The following is a 24,253-nucleotide window of genomic DNA, read 5'->3' as shown; positions in this document are numbered from 1 at the left end:
TTTTTCAAAATGTTTGATGTCAGAGAGAAAAATTGAAACCGTCCATAGCTCTGCCAGGATGTTGTATTTTGAAATTTATTGATTTCTGTCGCACGGTGGAAATAAAAGCATGAATTCCAAACGATAACGGTATCAATATCCACAATGAAAAATATGACGATAATGGTATCGATAACAACTCGTTTATCGTTAATGATGCCGATCGATAACAATGAAAATGGCGATAGCAATAAATTTAATGTTATCGAAAACGATAAAGGTACCTAAAACCACAGCGAAAGCCATACTAAAATCGACAACTATCACGATATCATGTATATATCGATTACCATGTCCATCGATTACCAGTGCAAAAACCTTAACTGTAAAGATTTCAATACAAAATTATAACGATATCAATTAACAATGTAGAAATTACCACTATTGCGATAACGACAATATTGTAAACATCGATTACAAGGCATATCGATAACCAATGCAAAAACGATGAACATAAACTCCCACATGGTAAAACAAAGCTATGAGTTTTAAACTTCAGTGCCTATGTCTGCATTCATATGTACTATTTTATTTTTTCCGCAAATTGTGACAGCTTAGCAAAATTTTTAAAACGTTTGAGGCTTTGGTGGCTCTTTTTAATGAATTCATTTCATGACAGCTGCGAGCAGAAAAGAATATTGAGCTGAGGAATCAGAAAATTAATTGAAAAAAAAAATAAAAGCAAAAAGTACTTGCAAATATGCAGCGAATCGAACAACTTTTAGTGTGAAAACCATGCAAGAAAAATACCAAAGACATGACTAAAAAAAGCTACGCGAAATAGAGCAACGAAACAGAAACTAAAATTAATTATGATATTAAAAACAGAAAAAAAACAGCACACACACAGAAAATCGAAATTAAATACAATAGCAACAACGGCGAATACCTCGCGTACTATTACAACATCGTGAGCTAATCCACACATGCCAATACAACTAAAATAATAAAAACAAAAGTGTTTAGAAAATTATCGATATACCAACGATAGTGATACACAAACAACTAACAAACAGAAAACATAAAAAAGAAGTAAGCCCGAGCAACAAAAATAACTGCATTTGCGACGATTATAATAACAGCAACTAAAATAAGAATCACGAGTAAAGCGATTGAGTTACTGAGCGAATGAGCTAATGAACAAGTGGCTATCGATATTGGATTGGCTATCGTGCTTTTGTTCAGAGAATGGCGCGAGAAGGCTACAATTTTATGGAAAGGATAGGTGAAGGATAGCAGGGTTCAAGTGTGATGTGACATTTCTTCAGAAACATCAAATTTTATACAACAAAGTCAAATTAGACTGCTTGATTTTGATTATCAGTCAGTACTTCATCGGATAGAGAGGCGAGTCGCTATTTTCTTGAACAATCACGAGGCCATTATAAGGCTGACTTCTTTTACAACAAATTCTAAGCTGATCAGGAAGCGCAGAACTCTTTTCAAAATAGTAGGTTTTAATCATCGAAACATTCTCGGAAATGAGCCTGCTGATGGGTTAGACAGGACATTTTTCATATTAGCCTTAATCTGAGCCCAGATCTCAGACCCTATCGGAACTATATACAGATAAATCTCTCCAGAATCGGGACATAGGTGGCGGTAGTGACATCGGACTGCCTCAGACTTGACATTTCGCGACTAATAACCGTTCCTACTTGGTGGTAGTCCAGAAGAATTGGCATCACCTACAATGATTTCGGTAAAAGTTGCAGAAACCAGAACGCTTAGGAAACAGTAAAGTAACTTCTTTGCATGTGTCCAGCTTTAAGCTTAGTATTCACAGTAGTATGCTCTTTGTTCACAAAAAAGCAGAAGCAGGAATGCCTTAATCGGAGCGAATAATTTTACATCGTTTCTAGATCTGTCTGATAAAGGCCTCTACAATGTAACCAATGGCATCACGGGCCTCAATTTCTATTTGCGTGTTTAAGTTATTCGCCGCCATTCTAACGTAACCACTTCTTTAGTAAAGAAGGCTGAAGCTTTTCTAAATGGCATTTACATTAAAGTAATGATTTTTTCACCCATTAGCATTATTCTAGATCAGTAGAATTTATTGTTACTTTATGAATGAAATAGTTTCCCATCAAAGACTGACGAGCAACAAAAGTAAGCAGAGTTTATGAGAAAAGATCTATTTAGTTGACTACTTTTCATTTACTAAGATTTCCATACATTTAAAGAATGCAGTAGGAAGAATCTCCTATAAACTGTTGATATATATATTAGGGCGGCTCACCAAAAACGGATCGTGTTTTCAACCAGAATTATAAAATTTATTGTAATTTAAAACTTTCGGCGAAATATTTTTGAATTTATTAAGATTTACCTTAAAAAATCTCACCATTTCGATTACGTTGAGAAATATTTGAAACATTTGTATGCTGATCTTTTATGCTTAAACTCTTCTATCATATGAGGTAATTTTTTAGGAAAAATATTTTTAAAAGCTGCATCATTTTATTTATAAATACATATATGATTTTGGGAGGCTTTTTCAAATCGGTACAGCTCACGTAAATCTAAATCTTTTACCGAAATATTTTACCTGAAGTCTTATGGCCTTATTAATTAAAAATAAGAAAGGTTTAAAGAGCTTTATAAAATGGTATTTTCATAATAATTTTCAATTTAGAAAACAGTTAAAGGCTTCTTCATTTTTTATGAAATTGGGCGGTAATATATAATGAATTTAATAATTCTGGTGGAAAACCGGTACAGATTTTTTAGCGTATGCAGAGTGCCACACCCTAATGTACATAAATATATAAACCTGTGAATTGATCATTTACTTGACAACCTGAACTTAATAGTGTGCGCCTAGAACTATGCAACATAGAATGTCTAGCGCATTGATGCTGTTGCATAATAATTTCACTCGCTTAGTTGCCCATTGGCATGAAATTCTCATCCATGGTTAGAAACATCTTCTTCAAGTCTCGAGCATTCAAGTTCAAGGGCTTGTGTTAACAATTAAAAACCTACACAATTTTCATGGGATCGCATTTCATAGATCTCGTATTATTTCACTTGAAAATTAACAGCTTGTTTCTTAATGTTTATCAAATTTGTTGAGCACGAGGCTCATTCCTTTACAAAGGGAAACACTTTTTTAGTAATAGAACAAATTCATGCAAACATTCTCGTGCAAAAATTATATTATATGCACTATATTTGCTATTTAAATTTACACACAAAATATATAGTTAAATACAATTTAAATATAGACACAAATATGTGAAAATATTTATTCGGCATTGTTAATAAATTTTTCGCACCTCAAGCGCAATTCAATCAAAGTATTTTACAAAAAACTAGCGATATACAAAGAAAAACTGAAAGCTTAAACTATTCAGTAGAAGAAGAAGCGCTGCAGATCAAAGAAGCAGCAAATTAAGTAAATGCATGACTAAGTGTGAGCCTATGCAAATGCCTACACGTGTGTGTGTGTATGTACGTTTTTTGTAAATGTTGTGTGTGTATTAATTTCAAGAGCAACCTTGACAGCTTTATAAATTTCTTTTGTTGTCGCTATTTTTTTTTTGTCCATACGAGAAGCAGAAGCTACGTTTTTTTTCTTGATTTCATATTTTATTTCAAAAGGTCACTGGCTTGCCGGCCTCACAGCAGCAGCAACTAATGCTGCTGCTTCATCACTATATGTACCTATATACATACATATGTACGTATGTATATTCACGATTTCACACTTTGCTTGGCAGCTCTGCAGCACTCCCCCTTCAACATATACATATATATGTATGTATGTATGTACGCTCTGATGGCTTTTCACTCAATGCGACTTACTACTTTTTTTTTTGTTTTTCAAAGTCATAATTTAAAATATATAATTTGACGTTGCAAATATATAAATTAATGTACTTTGATGTGCATATGTGGATTGTAATTGATTTAATTAAATATTTAAATTAATTTATTGAACTTTTTTATATGGATTTTATTAACAAATTTAAAATATTGTTTTGTAATGCTCTGATTATATTCCGTTCATTACAGTCTACATACTTATAGTACACTGGTTAGTAAATTCATTAGGCATGAACTCATTTGACTCATATTGAACTTGTGCGAAATTCCTTACTTATTTGAATTTTCATTACGAACCCTACAAAACTTGTTTGAAAAATGCGGTTGATTGGACGTATTAAAAGTTCAATGACTTCATTTGCTCCAGTTCGAAAGCCGCAGTTTTCTTAACTAGATATGCATGAATTAGATTTTTTCGACAAATTATTAATATGATTTGCTGGGTTGGCAAAAATATGTCAGAAAAACCTGAAAATATGCGCTATAAAAAGCTCGATAAATCACCAAAATATGCTCTTAAATATGCTAAATCTATGAGGTATTTATCAAATTTCTCCAATATTTTGAGTATATGCAAAAAACCAAAAAAAAAAAATTGCCAAAAATATGCAAAATAAACTTTTTCAAGCATTTGCATATTTTTGTCAGCTCTGATTAAGTGATGTGAGAAAAATTATGAACACTTTTTTATAAGGAGCGCAAGCGTAATGTATTTTATACAATTTTTATATAATTTCGAAAAAAAAATTCCAAAGATGGAAGAAACCTCGAAAATCTCGTAACTTTTGTTAAGCTGTGAGTTGTTTTTTAAAGGACTTCGAGGTCACTTAAGGACTTCGAGAGTCAATTAAGAACCACTTCTTGGAAACAAAAAAATTATGAAAAATCACAAGGGTACAAAAATTAAAGCATTTTTTTTAGACATCATCCATGCATGTTTTAAAAAATTTTTATTTTCAATAAAAAAAAAAATTTTTAACATTTGACCGCGCTACTGAGTCAAAGTATTTTTGCATGGCAAATTTCGAAAAAAAACATTTTTTTGGCCCATCCTAGGGGTCACTTTTGGAATTTTCGATAATACCTATTATTTTTTATTTTCAATTAAAAAGGAATTTATTAACATTAGACCGCACCTTACAAGCAAACGTAAAATTTCACCGAACACTCCTGAGCCTAAAGTATTTTTGCACTGCAAATTTCGAAAAAAAACATTTTTTTTTTAATTTTGGTCCAACCTAGGGGTCACTTTTTCCATTTTCGATAATACCTACATTCGGAAATATTATGTTTTTTTATAGTTCTACTGGAATAATCAAAAAACTTCCTCAGCAAAGGTCTAATTATTTTTAGCGAAATTTAATTTAATGAAAATAGGAACTGAGCTCTAGTAGGTATGTACTAGGATGGGGTATTTGGGGTCAATGAACTTTTTGTTTCCTAGTGACAACATCGATATATTTTACTTTAAGATCCGCCTGTAATGCCAAAAATATGATAAAACATGTACGTTCGCCTAAAAAGTGGAAATTGCCTTTGAATCGAAATTCTTCCTTAGCAAAAGTTTAATGATTTTTAGCGAAATTTAATTTACTGACATAAGGATGATACTTTTGGCTCGGCTGAAAAAAAGGAATTTTTTCGCAATTGCCTTGCAAAAATTCTTTACACTCAGAGTTGTACTGGAATTTTTTTCTGATGCGGTCTAATATACTTATACTTTTTTTTTTTATTTGCTGAGTTAATTAATTTATAAATTATAAAATTTACTTACAATTTTTCATTAATTGCCTATAATTTTTTTTTTTATAAAATTTAATCAAACGGTTTCCACCATATACCTAAAACAAAAGTGGTGGGATAATATAAAATTGTAAAGCTAAATAAATTTAAAATTTGTAATTATATAAATATTTGACTCTTTCATACATTTGAGAAAAGAATTATAATTCATAATTTAATAATATTCTTGATTAAAAAAAAACAATTTACTATTTTTATTTACTAAATTTTTAAAGTTAGAAAAAAATTTGTATTACAAATATATAAACCTTAGTTTTATAAAATGTGTTAACGATAGTTGAAATTCAAATTTTTTTCATAAAAAAAGTTTCCAAATCAAAATTTTACATAGAAAAATTATCAGTCACATTGAAAATTTGTTAACATTTTTTTGCCTCTTGTACGCAACAAAACAACATTAATAAAAAGCTTGGTGTAACAAGTTTTGGGAAATAAATATTAGTTTTTATTCGACCAGCTAGATTTCTTTCGCCTTTAGCACGTTTTAGAATATAAGCAAATTTTTGACAACTATGAGGTGAATAAAATTTCAGTAGCTCACGTGGCTAGTGAAATTTTTGACAAATGCATAGAAAATTTTGACAATCGCAAAGATTGTTGCTATGCGTAATTTTTCATAAAACAAAAGCTTAAATTGATGAAATGCAATCAGTGATGGTAGATGTTTTCTTAAAATATTAATTTCGCTTCAATTTGTAATAGTTTATTTCGAATAAATCTGCGGTTATCAAAAATTTACTGCTGTCGAAAAAGATTTCATTTCACACAGCAGATTGGCAAAACTGTCTCACCATAGTAAAAATATTATTCAACAGCTTTCCCCATAGAATTTTGTTACCAATTCACACACGCCCATAATAAAATATTATAAGAAAAATTTATATTTTTTCAAAAATAATCAAAGGTAAAAGGAAACCACTATTTTTTTAATTTTTTTCACATTTTTACCTAAAAAACAGAAGTATTTGGAATTTTTTAATGTGTAGCAACAAGTTAATGCCTACTTTCTAAAAAATAAAATCGAATGAAGGAAAACGAAAAATTTGTAAGTTGTAAGTGAAGAAATATTTTTGATTATTTCTGTTGCTTAAAAAGTAGTTTGCCTTTGCTATAAATAAATACTTAAGTATACGTAGAGCTGAAAACTGATTTATGAAATTTTAATGAAAAAAAATTGATTTCCATTTCTTGAACGTCATTTTATACGCATTTTTCACTTTTAAAAACAACACGAAATTTTAACTTTTAAGTCGACAAAAATATGAAAACTTTCCCAATAACGTTCACGTGAAACAAATAATTCGATTGATAAAATTTTACAAATTTTGAATAAAATTGTATTCGAATTTAGTGACACTCGTTAAGAAAAATGTTTTTTAACACCATTTTGCAAGTAATGCGTTATTAAAGCAAACATTTTAAATAAAAAATAAAAAAAAAATATTGAACAAAAACTAAAAAACAATTTATGAAGTCAGTTTTTGTGTTAAATATTTCTAATACGCCGTACTTTTTTCCATAAATATGTACGCCTACTTCGAACTGCACAACTCAATTATCTATAATTTATAAAAACTATTTTTCTATTAAATATCATTATGGAATATTTACAATTAGTTGTTGTTATTTCCTTGATCAATGTGATATCCAAAGCGTTTTGAATTTGGACGAAAGTCACTATTTGCACACGAAACAATTAGTTCGAACTTTTTTTGAGTTTTGAAAAACTCAACTCAGTTCCACGAGTGATACTTATGTATTTCGCCCGATTATTTTCGAAACACAAGTTCAGTACAGTTCTCCTTTCGTTAGTATTTCAACGAACTTTTCGTTTCCGTACACTTAGTCCTTTTTCGAAAACACGTTTCGGAATTTTCTTCACACACCAAAAACGAATTTGAAGCTTTTGCCTTATTTAGTTTTTTTGTCTAAAGAATTAGCCGTTACGCTATGCACCGCTATGAACACGAATGAACGGTTGCTGAATCGTATCGACTTCCCGAAAAAAAAATGTTGGCTTTAGCTTTCTATGGTTTTGATTTTATGGTTGGCCCAAAGGATCGAGTAACATCGATCGCCGCGCGGATAACCACAGATCAGGTTAAGAACACTCGTGCGAATAAGCGAGCTGCGGCCAGTACACAATTATTAAATATACGCTTCACTTGAAAAGTAACTCAGAAAATATAAAAAATAAAAGTGATGGAATATATTCGCAAATGAAGTAAGACGAACAATTCGTGAAATCAGATAAGGAACAAAATAAACAAGAACATAAAATTGCAACAACAATTAATAACAAGAAATTAAAATGAAATTGAGAAGAAATTCAGCAAAAGGAATATGGCTGTATGTGTATGTATGACATTTTTATTCTGATGAGTGGTGAGTGCGCAGAGTTGCAGTGGAAAAAACATCACTTACAAATGCACACACACGTACACACGCACCCCTAAAACAAAAGCAAAAAATCAGCAATCAAGAATATTTTTTTTTTTTAATTGTAATGAGCGCGGAACGAGCTAAAGTAATTTGTTTTTGTTTTTCATTCTTGTTGTTTTAATATTTATTCGATTATCTTATTTATTATTTTTTGCTTTTATTGTTGTTGCTGTTGCTTTCTTGCCCGCCCGCAGCTGATTGTGCAGATGAACGCATCTTAAAGGTTGATGTCGCTCCTTATTTTACCTGTTGTTATCGCCTGAAGCTTGAGCTGTCGAGCATTTGTGGCTGCGTGTGCGTGTTTGTTCTCTTACTTGCTGGGGAGTTTACAAATCATCTCTTTCCATTTATTTTATTTATTTATTTTTTGTTAATATTGAGTAACTTTTGAATTCCCTATTTTGAGAATGCTTTTAATTTTATACTTGCATGTTATTCATTTGCTTGTTTGCCTCGCTGACAGTTCGACTCATTAGTAAATATTTTCGCAGTTTTTTCATTCAAATTGTTAGCTATTAGCATTATTATTTTGTAATATAAAATTGAGTAAAATTATCAATGAAACGATGCAGTTAATCTCAGAATCACTTTATATAACGTGGCTAAACAAGTTCTCATTGATCCTGTGACCGAGCCTATAGTCTAAAAAACCGAGTTAAGTAATACTAAACCCTATGAAATATACAGTTCCAGATAGACCTAGAAGATCTTTTGTATCCATATTATGGTTCCCAACCCTGACGACCCTAGATGTTATTAGCCTCCTTTATAAAAGCTAAACGTTCCTTGGTAGACGAATTCCTAACCTTAAGGGCATCGACCGTGAAGACGTGAAGCATTGCAGTCTTAGTCTGGCCAGTGCAAATACTGCAATGTGCAAATACCAATGGCCTGTGGAAATACCAATGCGGTGAGTATGGCCCGTCAGCTAGCCAACAAGCAAGTTGACATCAGCTCTGTTCAAAAGATGTTCTTAGCGAAAGGATAATGCAAAAGTCTGGCCTGTCTATGGCTCCTTACCTCTCCCAGCACTTACTGCGTTCTGTGTTTACCCACGATTCTTTTTTAAGCCTCGAGGAGAACCGAATGAGTCCGCAATACGGTTCAGGCCGCCTTGTTACCCACGATCCCGCAGTGTCCTGGTACTCAGAATAGTAATACCGTGTTCCTTGCTGACAAGAGTTGAGTAGTGTCAAAACACTCCTTGACGAGCCTGGAGGTCCTAGTGGAAAGGGCCATATGGCCGCCTGGCCATATGAAAATAAAACCTTGAAACGCGCCTTGTAAACCCTTCTCAAGGTTCAGTCTGGCTCAAACTGGGATTGCTAGTACCTCGGCCTGAAAGACCGTGGACCAAGTACCCATTGCAATAGAAAGTTTGGCACCCGGTCCAAAGACACCCGCTGCTGCTCTGCCGTCCATCTTTGATCCGTCTGTGTACCAGTGTACATATCTGAGATCCAGTTCTACTAAGTCATTTCACCAAACACCTCGGTCTGGAGTTTTCCTTTGGCATATCGTCGGAGAACTCGCAGATTCCTGGACCTGGTATTTTTCTCAAAATACATTTGTGCTGTGTCTTGTTTTCAAAAGTACTGTCAGAGATTTTTGCATTTGCAAATTCCTCGAAGCAGCTGCTGTTTGGAGAAAAATGTGGAGTGGCGTCCAAGCTAGGAGCGACTCTAAAGCCGCGGTTGGACCTGTTCTGTCACCCACAGTAAAGCCAACGTTCGGAGTTTATTCAGACGAGAAACGGCAGTTTATTCAGGGGTTTTGACCAACGGCTTATGCCTGCTTGTAAACGGCGCCAGAACAGCCTTTTTCGGAGGCCCTCATAGGCACACTAGTTTGATATCAAGCGCAGAGCTGCAATAAGAACGTCTGATACAGTGCTTCTGTCTCGCCTCTTACAGACTAGGATCTAGGGTGTTTACAGCAGTTTTAAGACCTATTCTCACCAATAACGGATTGATCTGATGGAAGGCAGTTAAACGAGGATCCAGCTTGCAAGGAATACAACAGTTGTCATCACATTTTGTTACATGCACAAATACATAATATGTGTATCTGAAATTCTGTCCAGCTTATAATGGTCACGCCTCTTTTTGGACAGGGTTGAGGTTGAACAAAGAAGTCAGATCACGGCGGTCGACTCGAATCCCAACTTTGAAGTTCACTTCCCCGCAAGAAGTAACTGGGAATCATTTGAAGCAATTTCATGACTCTATCTTCACAAATGGATTAAAAATAACGATATGGGATTTGTAGTATTTTAGCAGCAACCTTCATTGAGGAAAATTGATGTATGTACATCTCGATTACTATTCAATTGGCATGATGGTGAAATTGATAAGCAATATGGACCTTGTTTCCCCAATGAAAGCGAGCATTGCCTTTTACTTTTCTAAGCTGCTGTTCAGGAAGACATGGGGCATTGATCCAAAAATAGAACTCTAGATGTACACAGAAGTGGTACGTCCAATCTTATTTTACGGTTCCCTAGCCTGGTAGACAGTTCTAAGGGTTCAGTATAATCATTTAAAACTTGGCAGAGTTCACGGAGCAGCATGCTTAGGGACCTGTTGTATGTATAACGAGCACTTGCGCTACAGATGCTCTCAATGATGTTACAAACCTATAGACCTTCTCGCAATGTTAACCGCATCAGCGTCTGCTCTAAGATATATAGGAAGATGGAATGATAAGTCGTGGTAGATAATTTCTGAATTTCCTCCAATTGTAATACTGTATACAGATTACATACAATAAAAAGGAATTATACGGGCTATTCGGGCTTCTTCTTTCGTTGTGAACCGACTCAGACAGGGAACTCGATACTTCCATCTGGATACATCATCGAGTTCTCCAAAATTAAAAACGAAATTGAAACAAGCGTTTCTATGAATCCCTGTGAATAAGAAGACCAACCCTTTAGCCTGGTTTTGCAAGTGTTTTTCGGGTTTCAAAATAGAACGCGAAATCTGTTTTTTTTTAACATAGTTTGCGCCACCGTCAAAGCGAGTGTATCTCCATTTTCTCTGACATCCGATCATCCATTATTGCCTAGGCTTTTTTTACTATAAAGTCGAACATGATTAAGGAGTGTAGAACTCTTTTTTAACACAGTTAGTAGTCATTTCAAATTTGATTCATTTGGGTCTCAACATTCGCGGAGATGAAGCTGCATGAAGGAATTCAAATTGGCCTCAATCGAGGACTGGATCGGAGTTTTTCCTAAATAAATTATTCATGATTTAAATATTTTGCTAGGGGGAAAATTTTTCGAAGCCTTAAGAAATTTAAATAAGGTATTTATACATATTTAATGTTACCCTTTATTTGCTTAAAAAAAATTTTCTTAAGGATTTTTCGCACATTATTTTCGAATTATGAATATGTTTCGAGCACCAATTCTAGAAACAAATTAAGGTTTTTTATAATAATTTGCCTCAATTTATAGAAAAATCTAAACTGGATTAATCTGTAGCAATATTAACAAAAGTATTATTTTGGAAAGTTTCGAAGTATATTTTCGACGCGACCTAGCTCACAAGTAGTCCGAAAAACTTTGGATGAAGACAAAATATATCACAATTTTCGCAGACATACATGAGCTTAATATCGAGCTTAAAGGATTACACCAAACTGGTGCCAAGACCACTTTTATTTTAATTTTTCAGAACAGGCGAGAAATCTATGTGGTTTCTTATTACCCGCCATTCTGCATCAAAAACTAATTAAAAAAAAAAAAATTGCACCTTTTCCCCTTTAGGTAGCGGTATAAGTCCATCCATTAGCCCTCTCTTTTCAAGATGGCCTACAAAATTTATCAATCGGGCACCGTCTGAAAACTACATAAAATTGTTATTTTTTAAGAAGATAGCATTTAGATACAGCGCTACGTATGGAAAAAATTGATTTTTTTTTTGCAAATATGGCAGCGGACCTGAAATTTCAGAAAAATGTTTAGTTGATTAAATTCATTATTTAAAGGCTCAAGAAAAATCACAAATAATATTCTTCATTATTTCCGTTGCCTGAAAAGTACTTTGATGCTGCTGTAAATTTTTTTGAAAAAATAAATATGTATACGAGAATTTTTTCTTTGAGAGCTGCATATTGATTTAAGAAGTTTTGATAGAGTAAAAATTCTTTTCAATTTCTTGTGCGGAATTTAATATGAATTTTTCGTTTTGCTTAATAGCTGCAGACGGCCCTTTAAAAGGGGGACATAGAAGACAAAAATTTTACGTATAGTGGAGAGCAAAAATTAGTACATCGTGATTTTTGTAAAATATTTGTCAGGTTTTTAATCTAAGTTTTTTTTTGTTATTTCTTTATAAAAAATATGGTTCATGGTTTAACCAAACCCATATTAATAAAACATTCAAACTTAGTACGGAGCTTAGAAAAATTTAAAAAATTTTAGTCAAAAAATTGGAATTTTTAATCTGAATTTTTAGAAAATTCCTGGCTATGCAATTTTAAGCCTATTAAATTTTAGTGTAATAAAGCACAAATTTTCAGCGGCTGGAAAATGGCTTTGATCTTTAATAACTTTTTTTCTGACAGGTTATGCGGTTTATAAAAACTTCCATAAGAAATACATGCTTATATGGAAAAAATTTTAATAGCCGTCAGCAAAGAAAAAATAAATAAAATTTAAAGCGATTTTTTAGCCTCTTCCACTTTATTATATTATACTAAAATTTATTTTCTAAAAATACAGATTAAAAAGTTCAAAATTTTAATGAAAATTGTATGAATTTTTATGAGTTCTGTATAAAGTTAGATTTATATGATTTTGGTTAAAGCATGAACTATATTTTTATAAAAAAAAAACGCAAAAATTTTAGCTTTGAAAACAGTGCAAATACTTAACAAAAATCGCCATATACTAATTTTTGCTCCCCACTGTAACGTTACAAACATTGGTTTAATTTTGGTAAAATTTTTAAAAAAGTCGTTTCGAGAAAAACGCAAAAAGAAAATTAACTGCCGCAGCTCCTGAAGTATGTTGAAATGTATGTAGAATTTTGTAAGAAAAAAACAAATGTTTTTTTGTTTTTTTTTAATATTTTTATTAATTTTTCGTATATCACTTTAAAAAATATCAAAAATCAGATTTTTAAAGTTCAGTATGGGAATAGCAGCTAAATAGATTTAAAAACTCGTTGCCCTATCTTCATTTTCTTCCTCACTATATTTAAGACTGTAGGTCAATAAAATTTATCAACTCACTTTGTATATTTTTTCGATCTTAATCCGTCCATGGCTAACGTTTCAGCATAGGCATATATCCGTACATTTGAATACACAGAATTCTTCACTTTCTAGTTAGCAGCACAAAATATTTTTCAAACCAATTTTGTCACAAATTTTTCAAAAATTTACTTCGCTTTTGCTTTCAATGGAAAAAAAGCAAAAAAAAAACCTAAATTAAAATTCTTTAATGCCACTGCTCTGAGGTTTTTATTGTTGCATCTTTATTATTTTTTAATCCAGCTACAGCTTTGCCTTTCGAATTCTTCGCGTTGCACCCGCGTCTCTCTGCACTGCTACAAAATGTTTTATTTTGAACGCTTTTTGAAATTTAAAACAGCATTTTTCTGTTTTTTTTTCTTCCACACAAATTTTGCAACAGGCAACAAGTAATGAGTGAGCTGCCGAGAGTATTGGAGCAGAGGAGGGGGGGGGATTGAAAACAGCAGCAGTAGCCAAAGGCGATGCTGTTGTTAAGGTTGCTGCTTTAGTTGTTGTTTTTGCTTTTGTGTACGAATACTGTGACGTTTTGTCGTGATTGCTCGTCGTGCTGACTACTGCTGTGATATTATTATTAAATTTTGTTTGTTTTTTAATTTTAATTGATTTTTGATCTTTCCTTATTCGCTTGAATTTTACTCAACACTTGCAATTGCTGTTCGCTTCGTTTGCTATAGAGAGGTTTTGAGTGCGAAAATTGCTTTTAAAAACTTATATTTTTAAAAATAACACTCACTCACTTTTTTAGAACGGTTTTTAGGATCTCAATTGAATTTGCCTTTTTTCGCATACGCTTAACTTTTCAGTTGAAAATATGCACCCGGAGACGCGTTATTAACCACAATATACTCGCTTGTGTATGTATATTTGGCAAATTTACATATACGCACAGACACACACTCTCAGCCAACCAACAACAAAAAAAAACCGAATTGTGGCCGTCGTCTGCCTGCTTAAACTGGTCGGCGCACACTGAAGTCAGCGAACGCTTTTGCAGCGCCGCCAAGTCAATCAAAACGGCTTGTGGTTTGTTGGAGAGCGTTTAGCGAGCGGCTAATAGACAAAAACCAAAGCTGAACTAAATTGAGCTAGCGCATAGACCATTCAAAAGCCCTCGATTTTGGCTAAGAAAAAACCAAAGACTGTAGTGGAAGAGCGTAGAAAAGCTAGCTGAAAAAAAACTAGGCGAGCGAATAAGAAGCCAACAACGATGGAGGCTAAAGCTATAGCTTTGAGTAATGCATTGGACTAGTCGTGGCTAACTGTTAGTCAAACTGGTAAGTTGTAATTTTTTTGGTTGTCTAGTGTGTTTTTTGTTTGTGTTTCTGTTCGCTTTTGTTGTGTCTTTTTTGCGGCCAACTGCAAAGTTGACAACTAAGCACTAAGCGAATTTGGGAAACGCTGCACAACTGTTAAAAGAGTGCATTAAGCTGAGCATATTTGTGTGTGCCTAAAATGTCTAAATGAAGTTTAGCTACTCTTTCACGAACAAGTTCTCTCTCTCACCATGGCTTCGTTCTTGTCTTTTACTCCCTTACACAGTAGCAGAAGCTTACAAAAGCCTAACTGCACCATGAAAAGTATCTTTGAAGTCGCCAAGACCAAAGTTTCCTTTTGAAATTACTAAGCTTCAGTTTTGTAAACTGCACTCGCCGTGAGCGCAGCATTCGAAGCTAAGCAAAAAACCGGGCAAGCGCTTCAAAATGAGAGCGACTTTAGCAGCGCTACGCAAGCGTATTTAATTAAAAGTTTATAGCTCCTGCTGTGTAGCGGCGTATAAACATTTGGGTGCGAAAAAAGTATGCTTGCACACGTATTTGTGCTAGTATTTACTTTGACTCGCGTTTATACAGTGGCGGTCAAAAATGGCTGAATGGTGTTTCGTTTTTAATATTTACTAATTTTTTTTAAGCGAAATTGTTTTTATATTTTTTTATAAAAATATGGTTTATGCTTTTACAACCACTATATAAATAACACTTTCATACTTTATACAGAATTTAGAAAAAAATTCCACAAATTTTTGTCCAAATTTCGACCTTTTCAATTAGAATTTTTTGAAATTTTTTAGGTTATGGCTTATAAAATTTTAGTAAAATAAGTGCAGGTTTTGAGCGCCAAAAAATTGCATGGAGTTTTAATATTTTTTTTTTTGCTGGCGGCTTTTGCGGTTTTTTCCTATAAATATCGAAATTTAGGAAAACGGGCCTTGACTTTTTAAATATTTTTTTTCGCAAACTGTCTTGCGGATATTCTTCCACAATAAATTCATGTTTATATGTAAAACAGTGCAAAAATCCGCCAACAAAAAAAAAATATTAAAAATCAATGCGATTTTTTAGTCGCTTAAAACTTGCATTTATTTTATTAAAATTTTATAAGCCTGTTAACTGCATTTCGAAAAAAATTTGGTTAAAAAGCTCGAAATTTAGATACAAATTTGTGCAATTTTTCTAAGTTCTGTATAAAGTGTGAAAGTAGTTGTTATAGCAAAACCATATTTTTATAAAAAAAATCTAAAAAAATATTAGCTTGAAAAACATTGAAAATATTAAAACGAAACCCAATTCATCCATTTTTACCGCCACTGTAAGTACGTGTGTACCTAGGTATGTATATATAGTTAAGTAACACTTCGTTCAATTGCTCAGGTATGTAACTCCTCACTGTTGCCGCCACCATCGTTTAAGCCGCCATTATTCTAGCCAAAGCTTTGCAAATTACTTTGTGCGTTTTACATACATACATGCATATATATTCAGTGTAAGTATGTATGAGTGTATTTGTATTTATTTACATGCACACTCGTTTTTGAGTTCATGCTTTTGCAATTTTTTTTAATTTTTTTATGATTTTTTTACTGCTGCAGCTGCCTTTTGCTTCGTCGCTTCGTTATGCGAACTAGTGCAAAAGTGGGAGCTTTGTCTTAATGAAAGCGAATGTAGTTATATTATCTTTTTGATATTGCTCTTCTGTTTTTTAAGTTTTCCTCATCACTCTGTCAAAGTTTAAGTTACAAAAATTTTGCTGGAAAAACTCAGCGAGCAGTTCGATTTTTCGTGCAGGCACATGGATTTATTTAGAATTTATTTCCTCTCCTGTAAAATTTTGTATAAATGGATCTAGCAACTTTTCGCTTTAAACTAGCGATATATTCATATTTAGGAGTGGAATAAAAAAAGTCATTGTAGAAGCCCTCTTCCTGCCCTTTTGCGCATTAGACCTTCTATATTTCATTCTTTATTGTCTATTTTTTTTTTATCAAAAAGCACCTTTTAATGAACTTCTAAAAAAAAACCTACATGCGTTCTTCCGTTCTTGCGACCATTGAAGCGGATTTATTGATGCAAGAATAGCAAAAATCGGTGTTTAAAACTAGTTTCAGGTAAGAAGAAAAGAACAAAAAAAAAAATTAAAGCAAACAATTCTCGGAGGACTACTCAAGCTCTGATGAAGTATATATTTAGTTAATTCGAAGGCTTAAGTCAATGCCAAACTCGTGTCTAGTCGAGTCTAAGAACGCCTCGCAGACAATATAATTCAAGCTATAATATACATTGAATATAGCTCTTATTTTTATGTATAGAGACGGAAGACATCGAAAGCCTTGACCCTATCAGTGAGATACTTTAACCTACTAAAACCAACTCTTCTCGTCCGGTTTTCCTCCCTGTTCCTACAGTCAAGTATTTCATCAGGTAGCCGATTGGCCAGCTTGCTCGGAATTGTCCATGGTACTGGTTACAACTGCGACGCTAGGAGATGTAATAGTTCAGTCAGATTCTCACAAACAACAATTTTCTGTACCATTATTATCCTTTCGGCAAAAGGAGCACAGTGTGTCAGCAATGGTGCCTACATACGCTGTCCATTATTTGTCTCCCCCTCCCGGGCTATTCTCCTTAGCCAGTCCAATGAGTACTACGAGTACGCCCTCCCTCCTGTATGGGCATTCAGGAAAAAATTTTCTGCCTGTACCACGCCAAAAATTCGTATGTGTCTTATTCATGTATACTTGGCACTATTGTTGGCTCCGGACTAATTGGATACCCCCAAAGATTCTGCAAACCACGAAAAATTCGTCGATCTTTAGTCTGAACTTACATTCCTGGACAATTACTTAAGAGCTACGAACGATTAAATCGTTGGACCTTCGACTTAATTTGCCATTACTGCGAACTCTGATTTGATATGCTCGCCGTAAACTCTTTCGGAATTTTATAAAGACCAAAAGACGTAGACGCGCTGCATGATCTGATAGCTGCCTTTGCACACAGTCACCGTCCTAAAGTCGTCACTTAAAAAGATTTTGCTTAAGCACCTGAAGTGAAGCCTAGTTCTGGTAAAGAATGCGTCGTATATTCCAAAAATGACTCTCGGTTTTTTCTATGTAGAAACACGGGATACTCTCCCAACAAGCTTCTAAACAACTTTTGTGTCTGTAATTCTTTGGGAAAACGATTATGGAAAAATAAATTTATAAAGCTAAAGCACTCCCCATGGAACTTTGCTTCATGCTCTATTGGGATTGGGATTGATTTAAACACCAACAACTTGAAAACTCAAAAACCGATAAAGTTTCCATACACATTCTTACGGTTCAGTCAAAGTTTTAAGACTTTGTAAGTTTTTTGCGTTGTTTCTACGTTTAAGTAAGGGAATATCCCTCAAATTTTAAATTTAAAGCATGGGTATTCTTTACAAAACCGCTGTTGTGGTTACTTTTCAGAATTTTAAATTTTTATATTTTGCATAATTTCAGTAGCTCTGTGTATGATCGTAAATGCACACCAATTTATGCTGAAAAAAATTTAATAACACGCTCAAGTACGTACTTAAAATAAATATTAAAAAAAAAAAAAACCGGTCACCAAGAACCAAAGCGAAAAATTGGGAATTGAATTCGAATAGAGGAAGTGAGAAAGGGTCAAAAACTTGCACTTTTGCGAGTCATTACACCACTTAGTGATTCACATATGCATATATTTAGTATAAACGTAAAACAAAAATTAAATAAGCATAACAGTATTAGGGTTATCCCTAAAAATATGTAAAACTAAGTTTTATATGGAACATCGCCTTATTGTGTCCTGTGATCAAAATAAGGACTTTTACGAAAATTTAAAAACTTTAAAACAGTTTCAGTGGGTTGCTACCAAGCTCCGAAAAATTAAAATCTGTTAAATTTTACATATTTTTAGGTAAAGTGGGCATAGTCATGGCTTCATGGTGCAATATTAGTATCTCTAAATCTAAATAACACTAGGTTACAAATAATTATCTTGAAAAAAAATACCAAGAAAGTCATGTGTAAGGCAGAATTAGTATGGACTTTCAGATCTCCAAACGCAATTTTCTATTATTTTTTTAATGTAGCGACCCCTAAAAAATTATTAAAAAATTTAGGAGCTGATATTCTAAGGACCCCCATAACGCGCATTCATGTATAATAGGTATGCACGAATACATATTTAAATCGAGGTTAAGGTTCACTGATACTTTACACAAAAAGTACATACTTATAAGCATATGACAAGCGCATTGAACCAAAAACTGTCGCTAAGCTATATAAATACATACATGCGTATGTCTGTAAAAACCACAACAAAAAATAAATAAAAATAAAATAAAACAACAACTACTAAAAAATAATTGACTTACACGTATTTTGAGCCCACTTATCAGTCAGTCACAATATGAATGAATACCACATAAAATAAGCTACCGCAATTACATACCTACATGTACATATGTATGTATACAATACGAGTACTAATACAATTTTAATGAGTGAGCAACGCTGCGCTTAATTAGTACTTAAGTATGACTAAAAACAAATGCATAATTTGCATAATAATCAGTAAAAATGTCAACATTTATATAATTGGGAAGCGAACTTGCAAAGGCAACACAAAAAAAAAATTATTGACAAAACGTATGATATACAGCACAGATCATTCGGAGACAAATATGCAACAAAATGAATTAAGACTGGGCGCAAGTAAATCGTTGTTGAGTGTCAATATCCTTTATTATGAATTAATAATAAAAAACAATACATATATTATTGGGTCAGCGACACTTCTAAAATGACAAATTTTCTTTGGGAATTTCACAAGTACGAGTATTTTCAATAAACTTTACTACATATACATATATTTACTTAAGTCACGTAAATGGGAGTGGGTTTGAAAATTTTCATATGAAGAAAAAGATATTTAGATTGTGCATTGAATAGAAGAAAGAGAAACGAAAACTACTACCAGCAACTCTATTTCGGAAAAATATTTGCACATTAGGGTGGTCCAAAAATACACAGGAGAATGAAATTTTTGGGATAATCATGTATGAATTAAAGACAATTAAAAAAAAGAAACCCATATATTTTGGGCGGCAACCTCGAAGTGACAATTTTAAATGGATCTAATCGAAAGTCGATTAACTAAGGGCTTTTTAGTTTAAAGAAATAAATTCTGTGCTTATCTCGGCTGGATAACATTGAAATATACAAAAACATGGATTTTAATTTCTAAAAATTTAAATTCGGATTTAAAAAAAAATTAAATTATGGAGTTTTTGAGGTAATTTTTAGTCGGATTTTATGAAAAACAACAACAAAAATAGTTATTTTCCAAAAAAAGTAAATAAATTTACGAGTGAAAGGAACTTTCATGTAAAAAATTATGCCATTAGAAAATAAAGCTTTTTAGTTTTTAGTTTTTGTAAAAACAAACTTACGGATGGAAGCTTTGACACAACTAATATTAGTTATAAATAGCTTTTTTACTATAATCTTACACAAAATTTTGTTTTATTTAAATTTTCATTAAATTCATATAATTTGACAAGTTTTAACATATCACTTTCTTTTTGTTATTTAATTTTGGTTAGTTTTTATAAAAATATAGTTAATTCTTTAACAAAATCCGTGTAAATCCGAGTTTCAAATTGTGTTCAATATTTAAAAAATCAAAAACTTTCGTAAAAATTTTGTACTTTTTAATTAGTTTCCTAGAAAAATTCTAAGCATGCAGTTTTGCAGCCCATTGAATTCAAGTAGAAGAAAGTACAAGTTTCAAATGACTAAAAGTTACCGTTGACTTTTTAGAATTTTTTTCCCCATTTTCTTCCATATAACGAATGCACACAACTTATTTTTATACATAGCAGAAAACCGTAAAAGTTCCTAAAACTCAAAGGATTGCAAAGCCGCATACTCAGTATTTTTCGAGAAAATCTAAGTTTGTGTATTTTTTTCAATATTGCACAAAGTTTGAAATTTGGATTTACTCAGGTTTGGTTAAAGATTTAACTACAGTTTTATAAAAAAATTAGCAAAATTAAACAACAAAATAAAAATACTATGTTAAAACTTTTCAAAATGTTGTGCTGCTACAATTTGTTCGACCACTGTAACTTTATTTTGGTCGCAACGACTAAATAAAAAAGCTTTACAACGAGCCTCCAAAGTTTTTCTTTTTCTAAGCGAAAAAGTTACGGTTAAGCTCAAAGCTGTATCCGAATGGAGGACAAAATATTTTGGTTTAAGTCATAAAACTATACAAATGTATTAAATTTATGATTTATTCGAGGGAAGAAAACCAATTGCTTTTCTTTTTTTTAGGGACCGTATACAGTTCATAAATTTTGTGATACAACGTAATAATTGACCATGTCTTTCTTATTAATTACTACAAATATTGTGAAATACTGTAAATATATTCCCATTAACTAAAATTACGCCCTACTATAAAAAATGTCTCATTTGTTATACATATTCCACTTCCGGTGTTGCTATGACTGCAATTCTAACGTAATTATTTTGCAATACCGTACAGTTCAGTAAATGCAGGTTTATATTTGTTAAAATAAAATAAAAAATAAAAAAATAAAAAAATATATATATATTTTGTTTAAATAAATAACATAAAACTATCAAAATAACTGAAAGTTATGTCCCAGTAACTTTGCTGACGCTAACAAGCTATCATGTTTATGCCATTGCCTTTGTTTTTAGCATTGCCAAATAGCAGTTATTTACAAATCACTAACGAAAACTTGCTTCAAACAAACTTAAATACTCCTATTGTACAAAAATAAAATAATAAAAATAAATAAACATAATCAGCATTGCAAAGATTATTATTATTAAAATATGCAATAAAGACTAGTTTTTTGGACCGTTTTTGTAGACATGTAATCCGCTACGCTGATTCAAATTAGCCCAATAGCTACTTGCCCCGCTCTGTTCACCAAAGTTACCTTTTGCTACAACTGTCATCGTTAGTTAACGGTTTGCTGCCTACATAAATATTTTGCTTACGTTTTGGTTATTAATTTAAATAATTTATTAAATATTGCATTTGTATTTGCTCTATTGTTGTTTAACAGTTATTTTGTAAATGTTGGTGAGTTGAGTGACAAATTTATGTGAATTAACACTCGTATTTATTATACCTACCATTGTTCGCTTTTGTAACTTTGAAAACAAGTATCACAGAAGTACATACTCTCGAAATATTTTCCCAAATTATAAATTTAATTTATCACTTTTTATGTTCATACTTTTATTTTTTACCACTGTAGCTTTTGTGATTTTTTTTTTTTAATTTTAGATTTCATTTATGATTTAATTGAAACATAGCACTACATAAATATATGTATTTTCAAATTTAATATTGGGGCGTATTCTTGTTTTCGGACGAATCGAAAATCTTGAAATTTTCCTATCATTTTCTATAGAAAAGTTTCAAACAATCGATTTGTATGAAAACAAGAATACGCTTCATTATATTTATTGTGAAGACTACATCCAGCAAGCCACCAATACCAACATATATACATATGTATGCATATTGACTTTATGCCCAATTCATTTTGCGGAAAACTATTGTCTTTAGTTCTAAATGCAGAAGCAATACAAAGAAACATTCACATACATATTTATGTACCCTTGTGGTCAGCTAATTAAGTTAAGTGACATTTTGTGAAATTATAAAAATTCACCAGAATTTAACAACTACACCCAAACTTTTAAACCTTTTATTATGAATTTTTCGAAAAATTTTGGGTATGTAGATTTGTAGGCCATCCAATTTCAGTAGGTTAAAGTGCGAATTACAAGACGCCAGGAAATCGCGTTGATTTTGAATAATTTTTTTAGCTGACGGTGTTGTGCATTTTCTCCCATACAACCCATACAAAGGAAATCGTCGAGCATATTTTATATGGAACACAATGTACAACACCGTCAGCCAAAAAAAAAAAATTAAAAATCAACGCGATTTTAAATTTTTGGATGCAGTTGATAAAGTTTGTTAAAGTTTCATTAAAAAAAATAAATAAACAAAAGAAAAATAGCCAAAACTGATCAAAATATCACTTAATGAGCTGACCACAAGTGTATGTACATATATTACAAAGCCATGATCGCAAAACCGATGACTTCACTCTGCTAATGAATATGATGATGGCACTAACAAGAAGGTGAATTTGGCAATGAGTGTGGTAACGAAGATGGCATGGCTGATTCGGTAGGTAATCTATCGTATGCGTTTATAATACGCGAAGGCATTTTTATTGAATGCCATCAGATATGCATCGTTCGTTCGATTTGCAATAAGGTTTTATTTTTTTTAACGGTTGCCACCTGTTTGAAAAACGTTATCCTAATTATTGCATAAGTTAAATGAATTATTAAAATATGAGCTTCAACCGAAATGATTTTGAAACGGTTTTATTTGTAAATTGCATGTAAGAGGGATGCCACCTGCTTAAAATGTTAAATTCAACTTGAATTTAGGGTAACTGAAGAGGCTTGCCAGCTGTTTGAAAAGTCGAATTTAGTTAAATAATACCTAAATTATATGAAATATCAAAATATAGGTGCCAAACAAAAGAGCGCTAATAAATCTTACGTTTAAAAAATTAGAAAGTTTTTGAAGTGTTTGAAGAGGGCTGCGCCCGGTTAAGAAAATTAAAAAAATTAAACATAAAATGAAAAATTTTATTATTTTAAATTAATTAAAAATTAAAAAATAAAATTAAAAATTAATTAACTAAATGGTTTTGTTAAGAAATGTTTAAATATTAAAAAAAAAATAAAAAAAAAATAATTGAAATAAAACTAGTTAAAAATTAATAAATAAAATTAAAAATTAATTAACCAAATGAATTTTAAAAAAATGGGTTTCAATCGGAACCGGTTTGAAAAGGCTTTATTTCTAAACGATATGTAAAAGGGTAACCACCTGCGCAAAAAGCCAAATTCAATCTATTGAAATATGTATGTATCACAACGTCAAACGAAATAAATTTAACCCCGCAAACATATTCTGAGCGTTCAAAATATAATATTATAATATTATTATGAGTCCTAGTTGGGTAAGAAATATGCGTTTCCAAAACAAAAAATTTATAACTTTTATATGAATCTTTTGGGAGTCATTTATGATCCAAGTTAAGAGTCGGTATCTTGTCCCAATATAAAAACAATAAGGATTCGAAATTTATATCTTAACTTGTTTATACAGTAATTTAAAATAATTAGTATGTATGTATGCTATTTGAAAGAAATTTTTGCTGAATACCTTTGCAAATATAGTGTGTTCAATAAGACTCAAAGAACAATTTAAAATAAAAGTTCGAATGTAGTCATTTATGAGGCCGATCAGAGCCTCAAAAAGAGTCCAATACGACTCAAATTCAGGCTCCTTTGATGTATGAATTTATGCTCTTATAACTCGACCTTGAGAGAAAGAGAAACATCCTCAAATCAGACTCTTAAATGGGCTCATTATGAGCGTAAAGGCTCAGGAATAGGACTCCTTAAAGTTCATTTATGACTCCAAATGATTGCTGGAAAGAAGGCTTTAGT

At 32.1% G+C, this 24,253-nt stretch overlaps 1 protein-coding gene across 8 annotated transcripts in view; it reads right to left on the bottom strand.

The window, feature by feature from the left end:
• Window positions 1-14,549, bottom strand: part of LOC118744526 (venom metalloproteinase 3) — a 175,742-nt gene extending 161,193 nt beyond the window's left edge. For 6 of the 8 annotated variants that reach the window (XM_036477582.1, XM_036477586.1, XM_036477588.1 and 3 more), the window contains exon 1: window positions 7,285-7,780. The gene's annotated coding sequence lies outside the window, so the exon portion shown is untranslated. Of the gene's footprint in view, window positions 1-7,284; window positions 7,781-13,356 lie in introns of those variants that run through there. The other 2 variants (XM_036477585.1, XM_036477584.1) reach the window with 2 other exon arrangements.
• Window positions 14,550-24,253: the final 9,704 nt, after the last annotated feature.

The sequence above is a fragment of the Rhagoletis pomonella genome, unplaced genomic scaffold, assembly GCF_013731165.1.
Source record: "Rhagoletis pomonella isolate Grant_MI unplaced genomic scaffold, Rhpom_1.0 Rhpom_scaffold_00008, whole genome shotgun sequence".
NCBI classification, from domain to species: domain Eukaryota; kingdom Metazoa; phylum Arthropoda; class Insecta; order Diptera; family Tephritidae; genus Rhagoletis; species Rhagoletis pomonella.
The sequence above is the reverse complement of the archived record's forward strand: the minus strand, read 5'-3'. Positions and strand labels throughout refer to the sequence as shown.